Source organism: Lissotriton vulgaris, chromosome 5, assembly GCF_964263255.1.
Source record: "Lissotriton vulgaris chromosome 5, aLisVul1.2, whole genome shotgun sequence".
Taxonomy (NCBI): Eukaryota; Metazoa; Chordata; class Amphibia; order Caudata; family Salamandridae; genus Lissotriton; species Lissotriton vulgaris.
Genome location: NC_141693.1, coordinates 1443299524 through 1443306996, shown reverse-complemented (window position 1 = coordinate 1443306996; position 7473 = coordinate 1443299524). Strand labels below are relative to the sequence as shown.

At 42.2% G+C, this 7473-nt stretch overlaps 1 long non-coding RNA gene across 1 annotated transcript; it reads left to right on the top strand.

The window, feature by feature from the left end:
• Positions 1-475: 475 nt before the first annotated feature.
• On the top strand, positions 476-6414 carry LOC147712709 (uncharacterized). Its single transcript, XR_015296015.1, has 2 exons — positions 476-730; positions 4073-6414. It is a non-coding gene; the product is annotated as an uncharacterized LOC147712709 (long non-coding RNA).
• Positions 6415-7473: the final 1059 nt, after the last annotated feature.

Genomic DNA, 7473 nt, shown 5'->3' with positions numbered 1-7473 from the left:
CATATTGGTATGGTTCATGTAGGTATTCTGACAGAGCTAAGGAGCATTTCACCCCTTTCAGGCCTAAAGCTAGAGAGACTCCATCTTGATGGAAGCAGAGAGGCTTTTTAGGGCAAAGGTAATGTTTTCACTTAAGGCTGTTGTGCTCGAGGGAAGATCCAGTTAGGACTGCTTCTTATCCGAGAAATGTGTTTTTCTCTTGGGCCCAGACGTAACAAGCAGATGGCCACTGCGGTTGCGTGAAAGCCTGGGAGCTGGCACAGGAATTCGGTAGGAGACAGCCCTCCGGTGGAAATTTCCATGAGGGGAGAGGAATCCATAATAGCGAGCTACAGGAGAGGAGGAGTGGTCAGTTCAGTTTTGGAAGTCATTGCAGCGTGGTGTGCAGTTCAGCGTGGTGCTCAGAACAACTTGGAGCATAGGACTGCTGGGAGCCCAGAACAACTTGGAGCTCCAAATAGCTTGCAGAGAGAGAGAGAATGTCTGCTGGGAGCTGCAGAATAGAGTGCAGTTCTTGAATGGAGAAAGAAGGCAGACGATTGCTGAAGATGAGGAGAGAGAAAAGCAGTGCAGAGAGCATCAAAGAAGGCTGTCAGCTGGAGCAACTGAACCAGAGGCGTGGTGATGTGGTGAAGGAGGGAGAGGCAGAAAGAGAGCCCTAATCCCACCAGAGGCAGAGAGAGAGCCCTAATCCCACCAGAGGCAGAGAGAGAAATCTTCCTTCTAATAGGTGAGGTAGTCTGAATTAGCTACATTTATACTTAATCTTTTCCCTTTTAGCGAAGTGTTCCTGTTATGTGTAATCCTTCTCTTTCAAGCGGTGTGTTCTACCTATAGTCTTTGTCAGATCTGTGTTGTACTAATAATAAATGACCCCATTAATTAATGAATTAGTGTGCATGAGTTATTTTATGATAAAGTTATCCTGGCTTCAAGCCAGTTGCTGTTGAGCCACTGATGGATAAGAGGGGGGTAGGAGCGCTTAAATCAGAGAACAACTCTAGCACATAGTGTGTATATCTTTGTCCTCATACAGTAAGAATAATCTTTCCTGGTAAGTATTGCTGTTTGAACAGATGCTACCCCTGATCAGGTAAGTAATAGTGAGGGAGAGAGGAGACTTGCAACCAAGGGACTAAGTTAGTACACCATCCTGTAGTAAATAACCCCCAGTTTATAACTAACTGGTGTGTAATCCCTATTCTTGTTCACTAAAGGTAAACATAGCTCCTAGGTAGTTGCTGCATGAATGGATGAGTAATCCCAATCAGGTGAGTGGTGATCACATAAATAGGGAGTGAGTGGACCTTTGATGCCAAGAACAGGTAATACATAGTAATCTGAAACCATATCCAAAGTCATCATTGTAGTTTCATCCCGAGTAGACAGCTGAGATAATATCCCAATATATATATATATATATATGTATAGGTGTTCATAGGAATGTGGTCGTCGTTGATATGCGGCGTTAATGAGAGCGATAGGAGGGATACTATCGTTTAAAGCCACCGGATTGTGGCATAAGATTAATGAGAGCGGTGAGAGGGAGATCACCGTGTAGGTTTCGCAGGATCGCGAACGATTTGGAAAAGGAGAGCACTGGGGCTGCAGACCCACGTGTGTAGACGCACCAGATTGTGTGTCAGATCTGCCCTAGGGTAGAACGGTCTGGGTCAGGGTGGCCGCGAGACCAACTGATGTAAATAAGTGTGGTGTAGGGTATGGATATCCCTAGTAATCAGTGAGTATTCTTAGTATCCCTATAGATTTAGTGGTGTTCTTAATAATATGAGCTTGTATATTGCGAGTTCCCTATCCTCAGGTAGGTACCAGGTGCCTGGATATAGAGGAGTCCTGAGGACGGAAGGTGAGTACGTTTTGGCTGGGTCACAGGGGCCCCTGGGGGCTGATCCCATCTAAACAGAAAATCCAGCCATTACATTTTGGCGTAGTCGGCATCTTACGAACTCTGTGTGCCTGGCCATGTGCTTAGATTGTTTCCCATGTGTTGTGAGTTAGTGCCATGAACGCCATTACATTTTGGCGTAGTCGGCATCTTACGAATCCTGTGTGACCCCATGTGTTGTGAGTAAGCGCCAAACATTACATTTTGGCGTAGTCGGACAGTTTACGAAGCCTGTGTGCCTGGCCATGTGTTCTGAGGGAGTGCCCTGAACGCTAGTTCCATCTGGCGTAATGTTGCAGTTTATGTAGCCTGTTAGACCTATTGGCTTGAACAGTTGCAGCGTGAGGAGATTGTATTACACCATGGCATTTGGTTTATTCAGGGTGGAAGGAATGGTTTTCATCTTAGTGTTTAAACTGTCAGAGTTGAAGGATGGCATTACATGAGGAAGCCAGTTACATCTTTGTGATGGTCCAATTGTATAAATGTGTGTAAAAAATGCTTTTAAATTGCCCATTCAATTGCTTGCTGCATCTGCTTATGCTGTGCAATGTGAAATGTGTTCATTGTTCTATGATCTGTGGAGTTCTTTGGATATAGCTCCTTGTAAATATGACTTGTGAATAGCGCCATATTTTTGTGACTTGTGAGGTGCATGTTCTTATGTTGATTTATTGTGTTCCTTGTGCATTGCGCCTTGGATACATTGTTTGTGAAAAGATTGTCTTGTAAATATGACTTGTGAATAGCGCCATGTGGTCATGGCTTGGACAGGGCATGTTATCATTACGTTTGGCAGGAGAGAGCTGGATCTTTCTCGGGTGCTTGGGGATAACGTTTTTGAAAATATGTACGTGTCATTTGTAAACGTGAAGAAATGTGCTAATGATTTTCCCATGTAAAAATGGACGTTGGGAAATGTTTCCATTTGAGCTGCCAAAGGGTTAATATCTTGAGTTGAGATGGCAGCCTTTATTTTTTACATGCTGTCAACATGCATGGTTATCTGACCTGACTATAAAAGTCAGTGAATTATTTTAAGGATTTTTGATGGTTTGATTTTGATTTTTTTTTTTGGTTCCTTGGTCAGCCTACGTGCTTTGTCAGTTTCTTGACGGAAAGGTAACATCTTGTGTTTTGAGAAGGGTTCTGTTCATTTCACATTCCTTTTGAAATGCGTCTACGTATTTGTGTGGGTTCACCTTGGAATTGATGTGGTTATAAATCAACGTTATGGAGAAAGCTATGTTCTTTTAAAATGAGTGAAATGTTAAAAAAGATAGCCCGTTAGAGTGCACGCTACGAGCTGTTTTCATTAATTATTTCTGTGAGGGGTTTCCATCTAGACAGGAATGTGTTGGTTTTCAAATAATAAATCTTGCCCGACTGTGCATGGTAACATGTGCTTTTAATTAGTGACTGGCAACTATTTGCCTTCGAAATGAAAATGTTCGAATGAAAATGTATGTTTTTATAAATGTGAACTTAAATACAATGTTGAAATGTATTTGCATTTTTATGCTGTTTTACAAATTATTTCTCTTTGACAAATGGACCCTAAATAAGTGAAATGTCTTGCCTTTAGTTGAGTTAGTTGGACAAACGTCTTTTTTTAAACAAAAAAATGGACCTTTTTTAATTGGCAATGCACTGTAACAGAATTGTTTTTGTTAAACTCGAGCTTCTGTTAGTTACAAAATAAGGCAGGAGAAATTTGTTTTTTGACCTTGGCAGACCAGCTGGTCTGCGCAGACGAACTTTTTTTTCATTCTGCAAGTTTCGATCACGTCCCAGTGTGTTATGATGGGCTACAATCCAATTTTCTTCCGCGCACGGCTTGTTTATTTAAGGGCGGGGTGGCCTGGCTCTTCAGACTCTGACCAGGGAAAATGGGAGGCTTGCAGTGCCCTGCTGATGCTGTCACCATTTGGGCGGTACTCCAAAATTTTTTTTTCACACTGTAGCATGGCTCTTGCCCAGAAGGGTGAGACTGGCTTAGTTAGGATTAGGGTATGTTAGGCCCCACTCAATGTTGCTACAAGTTAAATTTTGAATGTTTTAATTAATTAGGATATTTCCTTTTCAATAATGAAAGGCACCCGGGGTGCTTTTTAAATGGAAAATTTTATTTTACAAGAATAATGATACTTCTTCTCTTGTTTCTAGGATGGCTGCAGTTGGGGTGCGTGCGTGCGTCTGCCCACTCCCTTTATTTGTTTTAGCTTTTTATTTTCATGTTATTATTTTAGTTTATTGTTTTGGATGATGGAACCAGACCAGACCAGACCAGACCAGACCGGGTGATGGATGGCCGCATTGGAGGAAGTGTCCAGGATGCAGGGTGGTGGCCTACACTGAAGAATTTGGACATTAAATAATCCCTTGGACAATCAGGCCCCACTTTTAAAGCAAAAAAACGTGTCACCTATTATGACTAAGTTATTTAATTCCCTGGCCTGCAATTTTGACATCGCTACAAGCAGGCCCCACTTTTAAAAGAATATGTCACCTATTATAGTTTTTCCAAATGAAGGACTTTTTTCAATGATGGTGCGCACATGTGTTCCACCGTGTGATTTAAAATGTTTTTTTTTTTTTTTTGTTACTGTTCTTACATTTTCACCTTGATTGATATGTATTAATGTTTGCCCAGACCTTGCAACTGTATTTCTCAGATTTCACTTTAAATTGACAAATGTCAGCAGTTAGGCCTCATTTAGGCCTATTGTTATTTTCATCTCACATATTAGCACCTACACCAATAGTTTCATGAGTCATCATTAGCTTAAGTTGCCTATAGTACGTAAGGCTCATTTAGGCCCTTTCTTGTTCTCTCTTTAGAAGTTGAAACACATTTAGTTTTTAAGTTCACAACTGTAGGTAGGCCTCATTTAGCCTTAAGTTGTCCGAAGTAGGCCCATTTAGGCCCCTTGCTGTTTTCATTCAACACATAAGTCCCTACATCACTAGATTTCACCAATTCTCATTAGAAGTTGAGGCACATTTAGTTTGAGGATGCTTTGGTTAGTTTCTGTTGTTATCAGATCCAATCTCAGATATTTTCAGCATTCAAGTCAAGGGTGCTTTGATTTGTTTTTAGGTTTCTATTCCCTACAATTGAGTTTCAGGTAGAATTTTCTTGAGTTGTCATTGTTTTTAGGGAGTTTTTTAGGTTTTGATTTGTTGATAGATTGTGTTGATGTTTGTTTATCTAGATGTTATTGTTTGTCAGATGTTCGCAAGATAAGGATCTAAGGGTGGATGGCAGAGTTTTTTGGGCTTTATTTAGCAGTGATATAGATCTTAATCTTGCTCACATCTAGGATAGGTATTCTTAGCCTATGTTGGATAGATTATGTTGATGTTTGTTTGGATGGTTGTTGTTGTTTATAAGATGCTCGCAAGATAAGGATCTAGGGTGCAGTGTAATGGCAGGGTTTTTGGCTTTATTTAGCAGTGATAATAGATCATTATTCTTGCTCGCATCTAGTATAGGCCTTCTTAGCCTGCGTTGGCCCTTTTAAGCCCTTTTTCCAGACCTAGAAGAGGATAGCTGCTTAATATGCCTTTATTCTTGACTTTAACCTGTCTATTGCCTATTGGCTTTGACATATTAGACATATTGGTATGGTTCATGTAGGTATTCTGACAGAGCTAAGGAGCATTTCACCCCTTTCAGGCCTAAAGCTAGAGAGACTCCATCTTGATGGAAGCAGAGAGGCTTTTTAGGGCAAAGGTAATGTTTTCACTTAAGGCTGTTGTGCTCGAGGGAAGATCCAGTTAGGACTGCTTCTTATCCGAGAAATGTGTTTTTCTCTTGGGCCCAGACGTAACAAGCAGATGGCCACTGCGGTTGCGTGAAAGCCTGGGAGCTGGCACAGGAATTCGGTAGGAGACAGCCCTCCGGTGGAAATTTCCATGAGGGGAGAGGAATCCATAATAGCGAGCTACAGGAGAGGAGGAGTGGTCAGTTCAGTTTTGGAAGTCATTGCAGCGTGGTGTGCAGTTCAGCGTGGTGCTCAGAACAACTTGGAGCATAGGACTGCTGGGAGCCCAGAACAACTTGGAGCTCCAAATAGCTTGCAGAGAGAGAGAGAATGTCTGCTGGGAGCTGCAGAATAGAGTGCAGTTCTTGAATGGAGAAAGAAGGCAGACGATTGCTGAAGATGAGGAGAGAGAAAAGCAGTGCAGAGAGCATCAAAGAAGGCTGTCAGCTGGAGCAACTGAACCAGAGGCGTGGTGATGTGGTGAAGGAGGGAGAGGCAGAAAGAGAGCCCTAATCCCACCAGAGGCAGAGAGAGAGCCCTAATCCCACCAGAGGCAGAGAGAGAAATCTTCCTTCTAATAGGTGAGGTAGTCTGAATTAGCTACATTTATACTTAATCTTTTCCCTTTTAGCGAAGTGTTCCTGTTATGTGTAATCCTTCTCTTTCAAGCGGTGTGTTCTACCTATAGTCTTTGTCAGATCTGTGTTGTACTAATAATAAATGACCCCATTAATTAATGAATTAGTGTGCATGAGTTATTTTATGATAAAGTTATCCTGGCTTCAAGCCAGTTGCTGTTGAGCCACTGATGGATAAGAGGGGGGTAGGAGCGCTTAAATCAGAGAACAACTCTAGCACATAGTGTGTATATCTTTGTCCTCATACAGTAAGAATAATCTTTCCTGGTAAGTATTGCTGTTTGAACAGATGCTACCCCTGATCAGGTAAGTAATAGTGAGGGAGAGAGGAGACTTGCAACCAAGGGACTAAGTTAGTACACCATCCTGTAGTAAATAACCCCCAGTTTATAACTAACTGGTGTGTAATCCCTATTCTTGTTCACTAAAGGTAAACATAGCTCCTAGGTAGTTGCTGCATGAATGGATGAGTAATCCCAATCAGGTGAGTGGTGATCACATAAATAGGGAGTGAGTGGACCTTTGATGCCAAGAACAGGTAATACATAGTAATCTGAAACCATATCCAAAGTCATCATTGTAGTTTCATCCCGAGTAGACAGCTGAGATAATATCCCAATATATATATATATATATATGTATAGGTGTTCATAGGAATGTGGTCGTCGTTGATATGCGGCGTTAATGAGAGCGATAGGAGGGATACTATCGTTTAAAGCCACCGGATTGTGGCATAAGATTAATGAGAGCGGTGAGAGGGAGATCACCGTGTAGGTTTCGCAGGATCGCGAACGATTTGGAAAAGGAGAGCACTGGGGCTGCAGACCCACGTGTGTAGACGCACCAGATTGTGTGTCAGATCTGCCCTAGGGTAGAACGGTCTGGGTCAGGGTGGCCGCGAGACCAACTGATGTAAATAAGTGTGGTGTAGGGTATGGATATCCCTAGTAATCAGTGAGTATTCTTAGTATCCCTATAGATTTAGTGGTGTTCTTAATAATATGAGCTTGTATATTGCGAGTTCCCTATCCTCAGGTAGGTACCAGGTGCCTGGATATAGAGGAGTCCTGAGGACGGAAGGTGAGTACGTTTTGGCTGGGTCACAGGGGCCCCTGGGGGCTGATCCCATCTAAACAGAAAATCCAGCCATTACACTCGGCTA